We start from the raw sequence: 22,286 nt of genomic DNA on the forward strand, positions 1-22,286 counted from the left end.
ACTGCCGGGTGGAAGGTTCTATGTAGGTCAGTTGTGTCCGGTGAGTTAGTGCAGGTCAAGTCGTGCACATCCTTACTGATTTTCTGCAGAGTTATTTTCCTAGTTTCGTGGAGATGAATTAATTGTCTTTTCTCCTTAGGTCTGTCAACGTCTGCCTCATGCACTTAGAACTCTTTCAGGAGGTGCACTCCCATCTAGAAATGTCAGGTCCTCATCATGCTTTTTCCCTTTTCACTATAAAATGTCATTCTTGGCCTCAATCTTTTTTAAGTCTCTTTGATGGATATTAATATAGCCATACTAATATGATTAACTGCCATTTTGAATAGTATATTTTATTCTGTCCTCTTATTTTTGATGTATGTCTCCGAATCAAAACGTGTCACTTCCAGACCACATATGTCTAAAGTATGTCACTCATAAGCAGCACAGCATTAAACCATGTTTAATCTTTCCCTTTAGAATTGAGGGTTTATTTACATATAATGTAATTATCGATATTGGATGTATCTCTGCAATTTTGCTATTTTTATATTTCTTTTTCATTCCTATTGCCCATTTCCAACCTTTTCATATATTAACCATATTTTTGTTACGTTATTTCTTTGCTGAACTCTTAGCTATATTTTACAAGTTATTTTCTTTGTGACTTCTCTAGGCATTAAAACACACACTTTTCACTCCTCACTTAAGGTTTATATGGACAATCCCAGGAGAATATTAAAATGGCTTTCCAATACAGCTCCGCTTCTTTGTGTAGCTGCCACACTCTATTCGTCAGGGTTCTTCAGGGAAACAAAGCTGGGGGACGCAGAGAGCTAAGCGAGAAGTCACCTGCTGTGGGAACTGTCTCACGGGGTCACGGAGGCCCAGGAGTGCCGCAATACGCTGTGTGCAGGCTGCAGAGCCACAAAAGCCAGAGGCTTGACGGAGCCAGGCTCCCACAGCCAGACGCCAGGGCTTGTCGCGGACGCAGCTCCCTGCCCGAGGCCCTCCGGAAGTCTCAGAGTCCACAGGTCAGAGAGGCTAGAATTCTCACAGCACAGTGGGAGGAGATGGATGAACGCCTGGCTCCAGCAGAGCGAGTGAAGTCCACGGCCCTCAGTGGTTTGACTGATGCCTGTCCACACCCACAGTGCTGAGGGGCAGAGCCCCTTGACCCAGTCTTCTGATTCAAGTGTGAATCTCATTCACAAACACCCTTGCAGACACACGCAGGAATAACCTGAGCGGCTGTCTGGTATCCCTCACCCCAGCCAAGCTGAAAAATAAACTATCCTTTCGTTTTCCCAATCACTAAAATACAGTGTCATGTTACTAAATAATGTTTTTAAAGCAATTAGGGGATTAAAAGAGAAATATGTTGTCTATGCCATATGTTCTTTCATATTTACCCACGTATGGCCATTCTTCTTCTATTGTTGTTTCTAGTTCCTGTGTAATATCGTTTCCTTTCAACCTGAAGAATTCCCTTCAGTATGGTATGTCCTGGACGATGACCCAAGGTCTCTCAGTTTTCGTTCATCTGAGATTGTCTGGATTTTCCACATTAGAAGGCCAGTTTACTTTTTTACTCTCATAGCGCACCAGGGTGCTGCCCCTGCTCCAGCTGTCTTGAGCAGCCTGGGGTCTATGGGGTGCGTGGTGCAGGTGCACGGTGATGGGCGCCCCTGCCATCCAGGGGACTTACTGATGGAGGTGATCTGCTTTTCTCACCTTTATTTTCCAAGAAAAGTATCACAAGATACATGATTCTTCATTCACTTTTTTCTAGTAGCACTTTAAACATAGCATTCCAACATAATAGGTCACAAAACAAGCCTCAACAAATTGTTAAAAACAGAAAGTGTATCAAGTATTTTCCGACCACACTGCACCAAACCATAAATCAATAACAAGGAAAATGGGAAAATGACAAAAATGAAGATGAGCAACTTACTACACACACACACACAGAGAGAGAGAGAGAGAGAGAGAGAGAGAGAGAGAGAGAGAGAGAGAGAGAAACTAGGAAGTAAGAAGTTTAGCAGGGAATTTTAAAAGTCCTTGAAATGAGTAAGAATGGAAACACAACATACCAAAGCATATGGAATACAGCCAAAGAAGCAGTAAGGGTGAGTTTTTTTTAACAGTCAATGCTTATAGCAAAAAACCAGAAAAATCCCAAACAATTTACTGCTGAACTTGACGAAATCAACAAAACAAGAACAAGTCAAACTCAAACCTGATAGAAGAAATAAATGAAATAAACTATACCAAAAGCCTATACAACAGAATTAATGAGAAAAAGATCTTCAAAAAACAAGTAAACAAACTCTTAGACTGAGAAGATTATTTAAATAAATAAAATCAGAAATGAAAGTAGAGATATTGTAACTATGTTATAACTATAACACCACAGAAATACAAATAGTTGTGAGATATCATTATGAGCAACCATATGGTAATGACTTTGATAACCTCGATTCAATGGACCAACTCCAGGACACAGACACTTCCCTGTCGCTCCCCCTCTTCGTGGAGGAACGACACAGGACCCTGCGCTGTTCTTTCTGTCTGCTCGGCCTTCCCCGAGTTTGCTGCTGGTTCTTCCCGGGTTGGCTACTATCCCTTCCACCTCCGTGGAAGGGCAGTTCCCCCTGGCCACATTCCCCACTTCCACAGGGGAGCGGCACACCGCCGGCCGGCTTTCTCGGGGGCTGCACAGGTGTTCCTTCAGCTAGATGTTCCCCTTAGATGTTCCTGGTACATGGCGTCTCTCTCCTCCTTTATAGTCCTCCTCTGCCAATCCCAACTCAGCTGCCCACACGCTGAGTACGCTGCTCTCCAATCAGTAGCAAGTCCTACAGTTTATTGGTTGAACTGGAGGCAGCTGTGTGGAAGCTGTTTACTTCTCTCCCAGCGCCATATTGTGGGAGAGCAGATGCATAGAATAAGTCCTAATTCCAGTAACTCAGTCCAGTCCGGGCTGCTCCCCACAGATCCCCCTTTCTTTTTATTTTTTGGTGTTGATACGCGCCTGTCTTCGGTGTCCCGCAGCACACACTCTGCTCTACTTGCTAGAGTTGTCACAGGTTCTTACAAGTCCTATCAATCAGGCAAACCGAATCCGGGTCCTCTCTTCGCCATGTTGTGAGGAGGTTTTTAGGCGCTGATGCGTGCCTGTGTTCGGTGACCTGCGGCTCATACTCTGGTCGAGCCGCCTGCTGGCGCTTACCGCCTTAATCAGGCAGACCGAATCCAAGCTTTCTCATTGCCGTATTGTGGGGGAGACTTATTAGTGTTGGTTCGTGCCTATCTTCGGTGACCTGCAGCTCATACTCTGGTCGAGCTGCTTGCTGGTGCTTACCGCCTTAATCAGGCAGACCGAATCCAAGCCTCCTAATTGTTGTATTGTGGGGAGGCCTTTCTGATGTTAATTCGTGCCTGTCTTCGGTGACCTGCGGCGCATAAGCTGCTAGCCGCCGCAGGTGCTCATCGCCTCACTTAATCAGGCAGACAGAATCCAAGCTCTCACATTGTAGTGTTGTAGGGAGGCCTTTCTATTTCTCTATTTCTCTATCTCCGGGCATTCCTATTTCTCCCATTTTACTTCTATCTTCCAGCATTCCTATTTCTCTCATCTTACTTCTAAACTTCTGTTTCTCTTATCCCTGCAGCTTCCCGGCACCTCGCTCTGCCTGCAGGCTCCGCCCCGAGGCTATTTCTCGGCGGCTTTCCGGCTGAGCCGCTTCAGCCCGCGTCTCTCTCATCTGCGCGGCTCGGCTTTGCACGCACACTCCGCGGTTTCGCACTTAACCCTTTCGCGTCTGAACCACGGCCTCGTGCCAGCCCCGCGTTCCCTATCTACTTATCCCTATCTCTACTTATCCCTATCTCTCTGCGTGCGGCGGCTTCCGCGAGTCACACAGCGTAGCTTGCGTCTCCACCACTAGCATTCAATCTAAGTTCCCCGGGCTAGCCTGGCGAATTCAACCCAGCTTACGTCTCCGCCCCACGATTTGACTTCCCGTCCTTTGCTCCCCGGGCTAATCAGATGGATCCCAATCTGGCTTACGTTTCAGCTTCTGGTTTCAACTTTTCGCCCCCTATTCCCGGGCTAACTTGAGAATCCCAAAGTGGCTTTCGTTTCCGCCTTGGCCTGCCCCCCGCGGCTTCAATTTCCCTAACATTTTTCTCTACCCGGTATGTTTCCCCAAGCTTTCCTCCAACAATACTCCTCCCTCATTTCTCCTGGCTTCTCCCCACAGTCCGCATCCGAGCCTGTTTGTTCTAGCTTTCACTTTCGCTTTCGACCTTAGAGATTTCTCCCAGCTTCCCCCCGTAGTCCGTATCCGAGTCTATGCCTAGGCTTTCAATAACTTCTTCCGGCACCTTTTTCGTCCGGCTTTTCCCTAGGCTGTTTGCTAGTCTCTCTCTCCGGTAATTTTCCCATTTCTTCCCGTTTCTTCCCTCCTAAGTTTGCTATCCGTCCTAGGTTTCCTATCCGAGTCACGGCACCATTATGTCGCTCCCCCTCTTTGTGGAGGAACGACACTAAACCCTGCCTAGGCTTCATATCCGAGTCACGGCACCATTATGTCGCTCCCCGTCTTCGTGGAGGAACGACACAGGACCCTGCGCTGTTCTTTCTGTCTGCTCGGCCTTCCCCGGGTTTGCTGCTGGTTCTTCCCGGGTTGGCTACTATCCCTTCCACCTCCGTGGAAGGGCAGTTCCCCCTGGCCACATTCCCCACTTCCGCAGGGGAGCGGCACACCGCCGGCCGGCTTTCTCGGGGGCTACACAGGTGTTCCTTCAGCTAGATGTTCCCCTTAGATGTTCCTGGTGCATGCCATCTCTCTCCTCCTTTATAGTCCTCCTCTGCCAATCCCAACTCGGCTGCCCACACGCTGAGTACACTGCTCTCCTCCAATCAGTAGCAAGTCCTACAGTTTATTGGTTGAACTGGAGGCAGCTGTGCAGAAGCTGTTTACTTCTCTCCCAGCGCCATATTGTGGGAGAGCAGATGCATAGAATAAGTCCTAATTCCAGTAACTCAGTCCAGTCCGGGCTGCTCCCCACACTTCCCAAGGACGAATCATGAGGAAACAGAATACATAAACAGATCAACAGTGAATACTGAGCCTGAATCAGTACTAGGAAGTCACCAATCAGAGAAAGAGCCAGGACCAGATGATTTCACTGTAAATTGTACTGAACGTTTAAAATATGAACAAAAATTCTTCTTAAATTATTCTAAAAATACTGCAGGAAGGAATTCTTCTAAATTTATATTTTAAGGCCAGCATTACCTTGGTAGCAAAATCATACAAAGACAAGAAACCAAAACTATAAGCTAATATTCTCGCTGTAAATAGAAGCAAAAATCCTCCACAAAATACTAGCAAGCTGGATCCAGCAGGACATTAAAAACATTATTCCTCATGATCAAGTTGGATTCATCCCAGGGATGCAAGATGGTTTAACATATGTAAATCAATAAACATGCAAAACCACATTAACAGAATGAAGGATAAAAATCGTATGATCACTTCAAACAGTTGCAGAAACACATTTGACAAATTCAACATTGCTTTATGATATAAACCCTGAATAAATTAGGTACAGAAAGAATTGTACCTCAACATAATAAAGGCCATATGTAACTCATCAGTCATGCTCAGTGGGGCAGGACTGAAGCCTTTCTCTCCAAGATGGACAAGACAAGCATGACCACCTTTATCACTTCTGTGTAACATAGTATTAGAAGTTTCTACCAGAGCAGTTAGGCAAGAGGGAGAATACAGGGCATCCAAGTTAGAAAAGAGGAAATCAAACCATCACTTCTTGCATATGACATGCCCTTATATACACAAGATCCCAAAGTCTCCACCAACAAACTATCAGAACTAAAAATCACATCTAGGAAAGTTGCAGGATACAAAGTCAACAATACAAAAATAAGTTTTTGGCCAAGTGGTTAGGGAGACCTGGAAGAAGCTCCTGGCTTCCGCTTGGATTATTAAGGTCATTTCAGGAGTGAACCCAGCAGATAGGAGGTATCCCTCCCCCCCTCCCTCTCTTCCTCACTCTCTCTCTCTTTCTCTCTCTCTCTCTCTAACTCTGCTATTCAAATAAATCCTTAAAAAATGTATTACAAAGGTAAAGTAATCTAAAAACCATGGAATTGGTTTGAGGACAGACACAGAGACCAAGGGAACAGGACAGCAACCCTGGAAACAAACCCATGCAACTACAGGCAAGCGAAGCTTGACAAGAGTGCTAAGAACACACACAGCAGAATGGACAATCTTCTCAATGCTGGGAAAACAGCCCATGCACGAGAATGCAACTAGATCCTCTTGGTTGCCACACACAATAAACAACTCCCAATGGATTGAAGATTTAAATGTAAGACCTGAAACTTCCAAGCCACTGGCAGAAAGCTGCACAGATGCTTCGGGACATTGGGATGGGCAAGACTTTTTAGTACCCAACTCCAAAAATACGCAAATGGGATTTCATCAAACTACAGAAGTTCTGCCCAGAAAGGAAACAATCAACAGAGAGACAACCTACAGAATAAGGCAAAATATTTCCAAGTCACATAAGGACATAGGAACCAAAATACCAAAGAAACTCAAACAACTCAATAACAAAAAATCTTGAACAATCCTTCAAAAAAATGGGAAGTAGATCTAAACATATTTTTCAAAGGATACACAAATGGCCAATATATCCATGAATAGACCCTCAACATCAGTAATAAGCAGGAACATGGAAATCAAAACTACAACCAGATATCACCTAACACCAAACATACTGGCAGTTAACAAAAAGACAAGAGATGGAACCAGCACTGTGCAGTAGTAGGTTAAGCCTCTGCCTGCAGCACCGGCATCCTATATGGGTGCCGGTTCAAGACTTAGCTGCTCTACTTCCGATCCAGCTCCCTGCTGTTGGCCTGGGAAAGCAGTGGAAGATGACCCAAGTGCTTAGGCCACTGCAGCCACATAGGAGACCCAGAAGAAGCTCCTGGCTCCTAGTTTCAAGGCTGGCCCAGCTCCAGCCACTGCAGCCATTTGGGGAGTGAACCAGTGACTGGAAGACCTCTTTCTCTGTCTCTCTCTTTGTTTCTAACTCTGCCTCTCAAATAAATAAATAAATCTTTAAAAAAGGAAAACAAAAGACAAAAAATGAGAAGCGCTGTTAAGGATGTGGAGTGAGAATCCTTGCACACCTGAGTTCCTCAATAAAGCTGAATATATTTTATTTTGCATTAAAATATTTTTATTTATTTGAAAAGCAGAGCAACAAAGAGAGAAAGAAATAGAGAGATCTTCCACCTGCTGGCTCCTTTCTCAAATGGCCGCAGTAGTCAGAACTCAGCCAGAAACTCCATCTAGGTCTCTCACATGGGTGGCAGGGACCCAAGGATTTGAATGATCACCCCTGCCTCTCAGGGTACATCATCAGGAAGTAGAATCAGAGCCACGGGCAGGACTCCATCCAGGCTCTCTGATACGGGACGGCAGCATTCCAAGTGGCAGCTTATTGCACTGAGCTAAAGTGCCCACCCCCATTTCACAGGTTTTCAAATTAGGCTATCAATTGTATTCTTCGGTTTAGCTTCTTTGTACTACATAGAAGACAAGTTACAATCAATAGTCATTCAGCAATTATTCTGGAATTCTGGGATCTCATCATTTCACCCACAAAAACACACCTTTTTTTTTTTTATCATCTAACAGAACATCACTGGATTTGTCACACAAGTTCCCTCTTCACTTTGCAAGAAAATTGTGATGAAACAATGCCAGGCACTTACCAAAGATAAACACAATTTAACGAAGATCCCTTACAATGACTCAAAACTGTCAAAACAAACATTTGGTGCAATATTTACTATGTATGAAAAACAAGTAGAGAGCAATGATGTTAAAGCAACCCAAAAATTAAATATCTAAACATGACAAATGTATTTCACTAAACTTCCTCCCTTCTACAGCCCAAAAATTCTCTAACGTGGACTTAACGATTCCCTCTCTGGACTGTGGACAAGACAGGAACTCAGTTCTCACTCAATGCCCTTTTTACATTTAGATTTATTTAGTTTTTTTCCCTTTATTTTTAATTACATTTTTACATTTATTAATATTCATGGATTCCACAGATTTGATTTCAAGAACACAATGATACTTTTCTCCCTTGCTTCTCTTCCTTTTCTTTTTTCCTTTTAATTTCTTGGGCTAACATACTTTCAACTTACTTTCTAATCACAGGCTCAATGCTCCTCTAAACAAAGACCTCGACAAGTGAAAGGGGGAGAGACCACAGTTCCACAGAGAAATGAACAAGGTTTCTAGACAGCAACCAAATCAGAAGATGTCAGGTTACCTCGGCATACGTGAAATTTTTTGTGTGTACTACATATATTAGCTACAACCAATCAAACATATGATGTTTGTCCTTTGGGGTCTGGCTTATTTCACTAAGCATAACGGTCTCCAGCTCAATCCATTTTATTACAATTTCTAGTAACACAAGCATGTATTACCCACTTTAAAAAATCAATAAGCAATTTTAATGCATTTCTAAAAAGGAAAAATGAGGTGAGGGTTATATAGGAACTCTGGATTACTATCTCTCTGTAAATTTATAACTATCCTGAAATAAAATGATCAAAGGAAAAGAAAACATATCTTCTATTATGTAGGCAAAGTTTGTTATTAACCGGATATTGTCACCTTTGTAATGGAATCACCCAGTATTCTTAGCATATCCATCATAAGCCAAATGCAAGGAAAACAAATGGTGCTCGCTGGAGCCTGCAAACCACAGAGAAAACAAGATAGTGGAAGGACGGGGACAACCTTCAGGGTAGACAGAGTGAGTCCTATAGGAATTAAAGCACAGGAATATGGAGTTCTGGAGGGGAAATTGGGATCTCTCTTCTAGACACCATGGGGAGGCTGAGTAGAAAAACTCTGAATTTGCGAGTTATATAAAGTGAAGTTATTCTGTGACTGATTATTGTGCAAGGGAAGCAACATCACATGGAGCCGAAACACCCTGGGTCTGGAGCCCGACTACCTGGGCTCACGCGCAGTCTCTGCACTCACTGGCCAGTGACTTGGGTACGGGACAGCTCCCTCACCGGCATTCCATGTCAGGAATACAGGCCCATGACAGTTACCACCTCCATGGACTGAACTTCGTCTCCCTCCCACTCCCCATGAAGCCCTAACCCAAGGGTAATGGTGTGCAGAGGTGGGGCAGAGGTCCAGCACTTCAGTCATCTCCTACTGCCTTCCCAGGTGCATTTAGCAGGGAGCTAGATTGGAAGCAGAGCGGATGGAACTTGAATGGGTGTTCTGAAATGGAATCTACAGTATACACAGAGGCTTCCCTGATTGCTAGTGATCCTGAACATTTTTTCATGTGTCTGTTGGCCATTTGGATTTCCTCTTTTGAAAAATGTCTATTGAGGTCCTTGGCCCATCTCTTAAGTGGGTTGTTGGTTTTGTTGTTGTGGAGTTTCTTGATCTCCTTGTAGATTCTGGTTATTAATCCTTTATCGGTTGCATAGTTTGCAAATATTTTTTCCCACTCTGTCAATTGCCTCTTCACTTTCCTGTTTCTTTGGCAGTACAGAAACTTCTCAATTTGATGCAATCCCAATTGTTAATTTTGGCTTTGACTGCCTGTGCCTCTGGGGTCTTTTCCAAGGAGTGTTTGCCTGTGCCTATATCTTGCAGGGTTTCTCCAATGTTCTCTAATAACTTGATGGTGTCAGGTCATAGATTTAGGTATTTAAAACATGTTGAGTGGATTTTTGTGTAAGGTGTAAGGTAGGGGTCTTGCTTCATGCTTCTGCATGTGGACATCCAATTTTCCCAGCACCATTTATTGAATAGACTGTCCTTACTCCAGGGATTGGTTTTGGATCCTTGATCAAATATGAGTTGGCTGTAGATGTTTGGATTGATTTCTGGTGTTTCTATTCTGTTCCATTGGTCTATCCATCTGTTTCTGTACCAGTACCATGCTGTTTTGATTACAACTGCCCTGTAGTATGTCCTGAAATCTGGTATTGTGATGCCTCCAGCTTTGTTTTTGTTGTACAAGATTGCTTTAGCTATTCGAGGTCTCCTGTGTCTCCATATGAATTTCAGTATCATTTTTTCCAGATCTGAGAAGAATGTCTTTGGTATTTTGATTGGTATCACATTGAATCTATAAATTGCTTTTGGGAGAATGGACATTTTGATGATATTGATTCTTCCAATCCATGAGCATGGAACATTTTTCCATTTTTGGGTATTCTCTTCTATTTCATTCTTTAATATTTTGTAATTCTCATCGTAGAGATCTTTAACGTCCTTGGTTAAGTTTATTGCAAGGTATTTGATTGTTTTTGTAGCTATTGTGAATGGGATTGATCTTAGCAGTTCTTCCTCAGCCGTGGCATTGCCTGTGTATACAAAGGCTGTTGATGTTTGTGCACTGATTTTCTATCCTGCTTCTTTACCAAACTCTTCTATGAGTTCCAATAGTCTCTTAGTAGAGTTCTTTGGATCCCCTAAATAAAGAATCATATCATCTGCAAAGAGGGATAGTTTGACTTCTTCCTTCCCAATTTGTATCCCTTTAATTTCTTTTTCTTGCCTAATGGCTCCAATTAACAGAAGCACCCTAGAATGATACATCTTTTGTGAGAACTTAGACATAATTATAATTCAACTCTTTGAGGACAGAGGTTCTACATGGGAAGTTAGTGCACAGTGACTTCTGTTATTTTTTTTTAAGATTTATTTTTTCATTTATTTGAAATACGGAGTTACAGAGAGAGGTAGAGACAGAGAGAGAGGTCTTCCATCTGCTGGTTCACTCCCCAGATGGCCGCAATGGCCAGAGCTGTGCCGATCCGAAGCCAAGAGCCAGGAGCCAGGAGCTTCTTCCAGGTCTCCCACATGGGTCAGGGGCCCAAGGACTTGGGCCATTTTTTTACTTTTCCAGGCCATAGCAGAGAGCTGGATCAGAAGAGGAGCAGCCAGGACTAGAACTGGCGCCATATGGGATGCCAGCATTTCAGGCCAGGGCTTTAACCCACTGCACCACAGCACTGGCCGCCTCCTGTTGTTAATTTAACAAATAACACTCTAATGTATGATGTCAATGATCGCCGGAGGCTCTTGATATGAGCTGCATAGGCTATGGAAGCCTTGTGAATCCACAAACTATCTCAATATTTAGACAAGGCCATAAGCAAAGTAGAAGTTCACTCCTCCCTTCAGAGAAAAGTACCTCCTTCTTTGATCACCACTTCTTTCCACTGGGGTCTCACCCACCAAGGTCCTTCATGTAAGACATTTTTTGCCTCAGTGTCTTGGCTTTCCATACCTGAAAAGCTCTCCAGACCAAAATACCTTAAGTGCTGATTCTGAGGTCAGAGTGCTACTTAAAGTTATTGTCATTCTATGAGTCTGCTGTGTGTACTGCTTCCCATGTTGGAGCATTCACTTCTTTTACATTCTATCTGTTAATATTACCAGACAATTAATCCTATCCACATGATCACTTTAACACTTAAGATAGTATTTTTACTACCAACTTAATGGGATTTGGGGTCCCATGGAAAGTAATAAATTCTTTTTTAAAGGGGAAAAATAAACTTAACAGTACCACTGAGGATGCTGGAAAAAATAGGCTGAGGAGGCATATATAAGAGGTTTTCAATGAATTTATCCTAAACCCTGTAAAATTTGTCAAATATTTCACTAACATTTTTATTTTTATATTTCAAAATATTTATTTGTTTCGTTTGAAAGGCAGAACTACAGAGAGAGAGGGAGAGGAGGAGAGAGAGAGAGAAAGAGAAAGAGAGAGAGAAAGATCTTTGCTCCACTGGTTCACTCCCAAAATAGGCACGATGGCTACAGGTAGGCCAGATAAAAGCCAGGAAGTAGGAGGTTCTTCCAGGTCTCTCTTGTGGTTTAAGGGTCCCAAGTACTTGGGCCATTTTTCTCTGTTTTCCCAGGTGCATGAGTAGGGAGCTGGATTAGAAGTGGAGCAGCCCATATGGAATGCCAGCACTGCAGGCTATGGCTTCACCCACTACCCACAGTGCTGGCCCCATAATATTTATTTTATGCTCAATATTCAGCAAAAATATTTCAAAGTAAAAAAAATTTAGACTACATATATATTACAGAGAAATGCAAGAGAGTGAAGCTATAAACATCTCTTAGAAATGAACAATCTAAAAATCTATATAACCAGGCTATATTTCTGCCAAATTCTAAGTGTTGTCATTTCTCATTTTAAATCATAAGATCACCATGCAATAAAGGCATAGTTGAAAGACTCTTAGCGAATAATCTTGTTTATAAAATACTTCATCCAAATAAATGCTAAGGTATTACAGAATGATTACTTCCCCACAAATCTTAATTAATTGAAAGCTCTGTGAAGACAGAATGCTATAGCATTAAATACTTGCAGTTTCTAAAAAGACATTTGTTTGATCAACGGCACAACACTTACTGTGGAACAGCACACTCCAGAATCCAAGTCTGATGCTTCAAAGTCATCAGAGGCACTCTAAGACTGACTTTTGGGAAAGAAATCACATACACGGGTGCTATATGTTTAAGCCAAATAATCAAGTTCAAAATGTACGCCTGCATTTAAAAGGACAGGTGATATTTCAGGAAGAGAACGTTAATCTGGCCTTCCAGCCTGCCTGGCAGAGGGAGACCACCTTACACTTACAAGACCCACAACTTCACATACAGAGCTGCTACAGGACCCAGGGTCCCACGCCCTGACCGAGCTGCCCAGGGTCGGCCCAGGAAGAAGAGACAAATCACACCTTGTGCTCTGATTCACCTGACACCACTGCAGAAACACACACAGGACAGTCTCAGGGGACAGCATCCAACCCTGCAAACCAGGGAGAGCTGCTGTCTGCACACCAGGCAGCTGGCGAGGGGCGGGAAGGAAAGAGGGAAGAAGAGGGGCAGGCTGCAGAGGGAGGAGCAGCCATCTGGGAAGGCAGTCACGTTGCTGCCCCAACCTCTGCCCCTGTGATAGACACGTCTGATATTTTTACTACAATGGAAAGACAAGCAATAGAAAAACTGCTTTAAAAAGACATAGGGGATATTCCAGTCTAGTGTTTACTCAACACGAGTAAAGACTCGTCCATCTCCTTGACAAAATCCCATGGAAGTGCTTTCTGTATTTTGAGTTCTCTTCCGCCTATTGCAGATCTTCAGCTCAAGTGGGAAAGGAGCACACAGCCAAGACAGACAGACAGAATTACACACAAGCCATGTTTCCCTTCCAGAGGTTTTGGATCCACCACCCTCACAATATTCATCACCAATTTTGTAAAAGATTTTTATTTGCCTTTCATAGGCAGAATGGCAGAAAGAGGCTTTGGAAAGAGAATCTGGGCCGGCACTGCGGCTCACTAGGCTAATCCTCCGCCTAGCGGCGCCGGCACACCGGGTTCTAGTCCCGGTCAGGGTGCCGGATTCTGTCCCGGTTGCCCCCCTTCCAGGCCAGCTCCCTGCTGTGGCCCGGGAGTGCAGTGGAGGATGGCCCAAGTGCTTGGGCCCTGCACCCCATGGGAGACCAGGAGAAGCACCTGGCTCCTGCCATCGGATCAGCGCGGTGCGCCGGCCGCAGCGTGCTGGGCACGGCGGCTATTGGAGGGTGAACCAATGGCAAAGGAAGACCTTTCTCTCTGTCTCTCTCTCTCACTATACACTCTGCCTGTCAAAAAAAAAAAAAAAAAAAAACCTGCCATCCGTCTTCCCTGGGATTCCTTTCAACTGCTGCAATTGCAGGGACTTAATGAACGAAAGCCACATTTGCCCCCGCCGGCCAACACGGTTTCTGTCTGGTTCTCAACGAGCTACGTGCATGGCGGGGTAAGAACACCTAGGCAAGGCGCTGCTGCTCGATCTCAGTGCTTGGTGGTTCCATCAGCTCCGTGGTCTGCCCTGGAGCGTGCATGGAATGTGTGAAGTGCAAAGTAGCACACAATCCAGGAACAGGACAGCCACCTTGTGCACAACTGCGAATGCAGGGAGCCTTCCCCAGAACTGCACTTTCCACTCATCTTAACTGGCCTTTTTTTTTTTTTTTTCAGTGAAAACTGCAGTTTGGGGTATTTCAGCTCTCAGTATTCCAATATTCAAGATTCTAAACTTTTGGGATTGCAATCTTCAGGGATCTTGGACTTAGGGAATCTTAGACTTTGGAAATTTTGAACTTTAGGGATTTCAACACTGAAGATAGGACATCTGGGAATGTGTCTTTCAGGATGAACCCTCTTGAACACAGGTAAGTCATTCAACGAGCCCACTGTTGGTGTAATTCTTGAGATGGGGAAATTTGTCTCTATCTGGAAATTAAAAGCACATTTCAGAGTTGACCAAATGTCTTCATGACTTGAAATGAGGCCTCTGCTTAGTTAGCAGCTAATGAATTACATAGCCACAGTCGCAGGACCTCGGGAGGCTCTGTTGAGCACAGGAGGGGTGGAACCCAGCTATGTTATATTCTCAGGCGGAAAGCGCCGGCCAATGCAACTAAGTTTCACAAAATAGCCAAACACTGCAAGGAAATCATAGCACATCATGTCACAGGAGCGCTCCGTCTGGACAAACTCTCTGCATAATTTACTGAGTCTGTGCTTTAGCACGGCAGGATCAAAGCGGAAGGAAGCAAAGGAAGAAAGACTCAGGATCCTGGACCCGGACTGCCCACCTGGAACACAAATCCGCGATTTGCATAGCAAATAGAAAGCTGTGGGCTGCAGTGAAACGGAGCCCTGCAGCAGAGGTGCAAAGCTCAGAGACTTAGGGAAGCACAACAATGGACCTCTCTTTGAAGCTTAACTTCTAAGAGGCTTTATCGCTTTCTGTTCACAGGGCCCCCCCAGCCCTGGCAAAAGCAAAGCTCTTGGAAAATTATGGGTTTTAAGTAGAGCAGGGCCTGGGCACACAGCTTTAAGTGTCTTCTGTTAATGCAGTAGTAGAAACTCTATAAAAAATAAGCGGCTTTATTTCCTAGAAGTTCAAGTTCCTTCCCAGGCATAGAGCCATGCTGAGCTGGAGTGAGGAGCACAGAGCAGGGTCACAACGTGGCACTGAAGCATCAGGTTTCGACTCAGCACTGTAATGGGTCCTGACAGGGAACGAGAATGTGGGAGGCAGAAGGCAGCAGTGCCAGGTGCCAGGAGAGACCCAGACTTGGGGAAAACAGCTGATAGGGAGCTGCTCCTGCCCGAGGGTTCAAGCTTTGCTCTCAGCTCAAACACAGAGCCCCACCCAGAGCCTCACACGCAGCCCTAACCAGGAAAATACCAACCATGACCGCAAAAAGGGGCTCCCACATGTCCCAGGGCGGGGGAGTGCACATGTGCAAGAGTGGACGGGCCTTAAAAATCATTCCACCTGCTCATCTCACACGTCAGGGAAGGTGTGGAAAGACAGCAGTCACCCTGAGCCGCCCAGAGCTCAAGGGTGTGCCTAAGAGCTCATGGACAATGGAACTGCAACACAAGCTCGTTCTGGTGCAAAACAATTTGAAATCCACGCATAGGAGGGGGGACTTTAAAATGCTCCTGCAAAATGCAGATTATGAAAACACCATGCCTGGGTTTCCAAAAATGTATGAACCAAAATAAGTACCTTTTAATTTCATTTTCAAACAACTGTTAAAAGGAAAATCCTCGTTTTAGCCTCAGGACCTAGGTCCTACTCTTCTAACACCAAATGGCCTGACCCGGGCCACACAAAGCAGCCAACGGGATCAGCAGAAATGCAGACTTTTAGGCCCTGTCTCAGATTCTAAACAACCAGGAACTGGCTTTTTCTTTCTTTCTTTTTCTAAAGATCCCCAGATGATGCCGACCCGCACCTCCACACACTCGCGCACCAAAGCCTGGCCAGCACAGCTGTAGCTCTGCAGTGTAGAAATGCTGCCTGCGCACACAAAATTCCCAGGTTCAGATCCCAGCTCCGACCCCTACTGGCTGTGGGACCCCAGGCAGACCCCACTCTGCGTCTGTGGGCCCTGCGTATTCCCAACAAAACCTTCCTCAATCCTATGATGATCAAACAAGGGGTGGCCATGTGTGAGGACAGCTCCTGTACAGTTAGTTGTCCCTAAGTTTGAGTAATTATGAACTGAATGTTATTTTTACCTGTGATGATTTGAGGAGAAAAAGAACAGAACAGTTAGCAACCGCACATGTGACCGTATGTACGCTTCTGCTTTAAAAATACAAAAGAAATTTTGCAGAGTTCTCAAGGCTCAATTTAGTGACTCCCTGGTGTCTTCGAAGAACAGCGGAAGCTTCCTGCTGTGCATACAGGCTCATTCCTTCTGTCCCTGCTTCCCGCTTCGGTGTCATATTTTGCCACAACACCCACAGAGGTCTGGATTAGCCCAGTCTAACGAAGCATGTTTAGGACACCCACAAAGCAAGCCACATTTCCAGCCACCCCACAAAAAAGCCAGCAAAGTACAGGCTCGTTGGTCTACTGTGTCTGTGCAGTCAGCAAATGGCAAGAGAAGCTATTTCAATCTGTGCAAAAGGGAAAACTTGGGGTTACTCAACATATAAAACCCTTCCCAGTTCTTATACAGATTATTTCTGTTGTTCATCTGATTATGCAAGTAGGAAAAGAAAACCTTCATTTTTTATCACATACATGGTGGTACATTTACATCTCTAATGGGGCAAGACAGCTCCAGCCACTGTGAACGCCGATTCTGCCAGGGTGTCCTAATCTCTCCATTCGACGCATTTGCACACGCTGCACTATCAGCCTAAAATGCCCTTTCCATTGTAAACGGACTCAGTGCCCTACAGTGAAAGCCACCAGGAAGACCGCTGGTGTTGAACAAGTGCATTGCTTCCTGCCCACTGTAGACAAGGAGCGCACACACCCTGGGGAGCCACGGGGCAGCTAAGACTCCAGGTGGAGTGGGACTTGTTGCAGGATTCGGCCCAGGATTAGGTGAAGTGGGGAGGGGGGAGAAGGGAGAATGAGAGAGGGGAGAGAGAGGGGAGAGAGATGGGGAGAGGGGAGGGAGGGATGGAGGGAGGGAGGGCAATGCTCAGGGCTAGCTGTCATTGGGCATCTCAATATCTTATCAATAACATGGAAGGAACCCATTATCACTAAATCTGTCATTCATAAGGAAGGGGCAGGCCGTCTCACTGCAAACGACACAGGAATAGGTGGCCACGCTGTGGTTTGGGCAATGCCCATGCTTTCGTTTGTGGTCAGCAGTCGATTACAAAGCACCTGCTGTCTTTGACAGAATCCATCTGAGCCCAGACCCAGTGCGTGGTCCAGCTCTGGGGTTGTGCAGAATGGCCCAGGTGGAACAGAAAGCCTGGGCCTGCCGGTGCCAGCCACTGTCCCTAGCTTTGGGAAACCCCCCTCTCCACTCGCCCTGGGTTAGGCGTCAGTCATCAGGGCCCAGGGCACGTTGTGTGTTCCCCTTCCACAGCATACAGAATAGATGAAACCCTTTTCCAGTTCCTACACAGGTTATTTCTGTTGCTCACCTGCTTAGGCAAGCTAGGAAAAGGCAACATTCATTTTTTATTACACACATGGTGGCACTTTATCAGCTCTAATGCGGCAAGACAGCTCCAGCCACTGTGAACACTGAGTCTGCCAGGGAGCCCTGTTCTGGGCTGGCCTGCCTGTCCACGGCTCCGTCTCCCCACTTCCTTGGCGGTCAACATCTCTCTGGCAGGACGCTGTATCTGTGCCTTCTGGGTGTCTGCTCTCCCTCCCCAGGGGCTGCTGCCCACCCCACTCCCCTGCTCTTTCTGCCCAGATCCTGCCCTATGCTCTGCGACCTCAGGCTTACAGTCTGATGTCCACGGGGAGCCCAGGTGGGTGTGAGAGGGAGGTCAGCGATTAGGTCCTTGCCCCAGACTGTAGGGCAGGCTTCGGATGCAGGTGCTGCTCCTGGCCTTCTCGGGGGGACGTCTCTACAGGACTCTCTCCTGCAGGTGCTAACAGCAGCTCTCCTACTAACCAGGGACCCACCATTCCCCAGAAGACCTTAGACCAATCTGTGTGTATGAGCAGTCCTGCCTCTGACTGTCCTCATCTGCGTGGCCCTCATTTTCCTAGTGTGTGTGGCACTCACACACCTGCTTCCATGTGGTCTTGGGTGCCAGAGAGGATTCTGGGTGTATGCTCGGGCCCTTGTCTGAAGGGATGGGTAGAACAGTTCTTCACGTGATGTCTTTCTCTTTGCTTGTGCATTAGGAGTGTTTTCCAGGTGGCTGGGAAGAGACTGGGGGTTATGCATGACCAACGCCCCTGAAAGGTCTACGGTCGCATGGGGGAAAGCCACACAGAAGGGACATTCCCAGAATCTGGGGCTCGGGGCGGAGGCCCAGGACATTGCTCCAAATGGAAAGAAAAACTAATAATTTCCATCTAAATTTGCCAATTGCTATATGATAAATTGAGCAACACTGAAACCATTTATCTGAGCAAACGAGATTTTGTAAAATGAACATGGTAGGAGGTTTAGGGGCTTGCCTGCCTGTCAGACCACGGGCTGCATTCAGCAAGCTCTTTCAAAATGAATTTTGTAGGAAACAGCCCCACTTCTCCACCTTGGAAACACGAGGACTACAGTAAACGGATTATTAGTAACATGTATACATATACTTATATAGTCCACATCAGACTCCAGATTCAACAAAAATCGCCCATACCTGGAGACCAGGAGCACTGTGCTATCCTTCCCTGATACATGCACTAGTCAGATTCGCTGCAAACCAGCCGAGAGCTCCCACTGAGAGCTCCCTCTAGACCCAGGACACTGGGCACCCGCACTGAGATGATGTCATCGCTTCTCCAGGCCCCAGAGGGGTCACCTGAGTGCTGTCCAGCTGCTCGTATTAAAATACATCGCACGCACTCAGCAGAGCTGGTAAATGGTCGGAATGACTCCTGTGCCCTCACATCTTCTGAGTCCAGGGCAGAACTGTCTGGGTAGCAATAAGCGAAATTTCTCAGTGTGCTTCCTGCCTTAATTGGCTTGAAAGGGGGAAAAGCTTGAGAATGTTTTGAATTCTTTTATGCAAGATAATCTAAGGATGGTGCAAAATAAGCACACTCTGCATTAGCTATTCCCTGCAAACATCTCAAAGCAAAGTGGGAAGACATTTAACAACGAGAAAAGCAGGGTTCATCTGGAGAGCTCAGACGCTTAGGGAGTGCGTGCGGCAGGAATGGAATTCTGCACGGGCCTAAGGAATGTCTGCAGAGAGGAGTGAGAGGTAAATTAAAGCTAATAATGGAAACCGTGCTTTCTTCAATGTTCTGAGAGCTATAATTCCTACCAAAGATTTAATGTACCAGGTTCAGAAATCGAATGAATAGAAAACTCAATGTTTAACAAAGCAGAAACATTTTTGAAAAACGAGGTCATATTTTGTTTTATATACCAAACAGCATAATGGGAAAATATCAATGAAACTATGCTATGCTCTCTAAATAAAAAGTTTTAAACTATGTAACTAAACCTAAATCACTACAGATACTTGCTTATTACACAACAAATTACTGGAAGAAGACAAAATGAAATTCTCTAAATATATTAAAAATTATACTTCAAAACTATCTTTTTCTCATTTGTTTGAATAAGCCAATCAAATGATATCAGGATTTATTTATTTATTTATTTTTTATCTTTTATTTAATGAATATAAATTTCCAAAGTACGTCTCATGGGTTACAATGGCTTTCCCCCCCATACCGTCCCTCCCACCCACCACCCTCCCCTTTCCCACTCCCTCTCCCCTTCCATTCACATCAAGATTCATTTTCGATTATCTTAGTATACAGAAGATCAGCTTAGTATACCTTAAGTAAGGATTTCAACAGTTTGTTCCCACACAGAAACATAAAGTGAAAAATAATAGATGATTTTTTTTTAAATGATGATGAAATCAGATCAGACCTATTGTCATGTTTAATCCCAGTGAGAGTCAAGTTGGGAATTGATAGTTTCTTTCTTTTTTTTTTTTTTTTAACAGAAGATCAGTTTAGTGTACATTAAGTAAAGATTTCAACAGTTTGCACCCCCATAGAAACACAAAGTGAAATATACTGTTTGAGTACTCGTTATAGCATTAAGCCTCAGTGTACAGCACATTAAGGACAGAGATCCTACATGAGGAGTAAGTGCACAGTGACTCCTGTTGTTGACTTTACAAATTGACACTCCTGTTTATGGCATCAGTAATCTCCCTATGCACCAGTCATGAGTTTCCAAGGCTATGGAAGCCCCTTGAGTTCTCCGACTCTTATCTTGTTTAGACAAGGTCATAGTCAAAGTGGAGGTTCTCTCCTCCCTTCAGAGAAAGGCACCTCCCTCTTTGAAGACCTGTTCTTTCCACTGGGATCTCACTCACAGAGATCTTTTTGCCAGAGTGTCTTGGCTTTCCATGCCTGAAATACTCTCATGGGCTTTTCAGCCAGATCCGAGTGCCTTTAGGGCTGATTCTGAGGCCAGAGTGCTATTTAGGACATCCGCCATTCTATGAGTCTGCTGAGTATCTCACTTCCCATGTTGGATCACTCTCCCCTTTATTTATTCTATCGGTTAGTGTTAGCAGATACTAGACTTGTTTATGTGCTCCCTTTGACTCTTAGTCCTTTCATTATGATCAATTGTGAACTGAAATTGATCACTTGGAATAGTGAGATGGCATTGGCACATGCCACCTTGATGGGATTGAATTGGAATCCCCTAGTATGTTTCCAACTCTACCAATTGGGGCAAGTCAGCCCGAGCATGCCCCAAATTATACATCTCTTCCCTCTCTTATAGCCACTTTTATGTTTAACAGGGATCACATTTCAGTTAATTTTCAACACTTAAGAATAACTGTGTGATAATTACAGAATTAAACCAGTCATATTAAGTAGAACAGACAAAAAAAAAATACTATGAGGGATAATGTATTAAGTTGTCCATTAGCAGTCAGGGCTATGCTGATCAAGTCACCATTTCTCATAGTGTCCATTTCACTTCAGGAGGTTTCCTTTTTGGTGTTCAGTCAGTTGTCACCGATCAGGGAGAACATATGGTATTTGTCCCTTTGGGACTGGCTTACTTCACTCAGCATGATGTGTTCCAGATTCCTCCATTTTGTTGCAAATGACTGGATTTCGTTGTTTCTTACTGCGGTATAGTATTCTAAAGAATACATATCCCATAATTTCTTTATCCAGTCTACCGTTGATGGGCATTTAGGTTGGTTCCAGGTCTTGGCTATTGTGAATTGTGCTGCAATAAACATTAGGGTGCAGACCGCTTTTTTCTTTATCAATTTAAACTCCTTTGGGTAAATTCCAAGGAGTGGGATGGCTGGGTCGAACGGTAGGGTTATATTCAGGTTTCTGAGGAATCTCCAGACTGATTTCCATAGTGGCTTGACCAGTTTGCATTCCCACCAACAGTGGGTTAGTGTCCCTTTTTCCCCACATCCTCGCCAGCATCTGTTGTTGGTAGATTTCTGTATGTGAGCCATTCTAACCGGGGTGAGGTGAAACCTCATTGTGCTTTTGATTTGCATTTCCCTTGATATCAGGATTTATAAAAAATAGTATGAAGGCCATCAAAAAGACATAAAGGCTAGAGCTGTGGCATAGCAGATTAAACCACCTGTGCTGCTGGCAGCCTGTATGGGCACCAGTTCGAGTCCCGGCTGCTCCACTGCTGATCCAGCTCTCTGCTGATGGCCAGGGAAAGCAGCAGAGGATGCCCAAGTGCTTGAGTCCCTGCACTGCATGGGAGACCCAGAAGAAGCTCCTGGTTTCAGATGGGCCCAGCTCTGGCTGTTGAGCCATTTGGGGAGTGAACAAGCAGATGGAAGCACTCTCTCTCTCTGTCTCTCTATCTCTCAAATAAATAAGTAAATTTTTTTTAAAAAGAAATGAAATGCTATGTAGTAGTAATACATGAAATACTCAAGATGAGGCCTCCTTTTAAGCTGTGCCTTCTGATAATTTTACAATAAATACGCTTTCACGCTTTAAAATTCTTTCTTGATGAGTATCGTTTTCTTCTTAAATGAGTCAATAAATTGATATGTATCAAGCTACACAGCATGCAAAGTAAGATTGTTGGGGGTTAAAACTACAAGAAAGGCCAAGCCTTTGACCCCGCAGTCAGACGCCTGCTCCTGACATTATAGTAGCTGAGTTCAACACCTGGCTCTGGCTTCTAATGCAGAC

Source organism: Oryctolagus cuniculus, chromosome 9 (genome assembly GCF_964237555.1).
Source record: "Oryctolagus cuniculus chromosome 9, mOryCun1.1, whole genome shotgun sequence".
NCBI classification, from domain to species: domain Eukaryota; kingdom Metazoa; phylum Chordata; class Mammalia; order Lagomorpha; family Leporidae; genus Oryctolagus; species Oryctolagus cuniculus.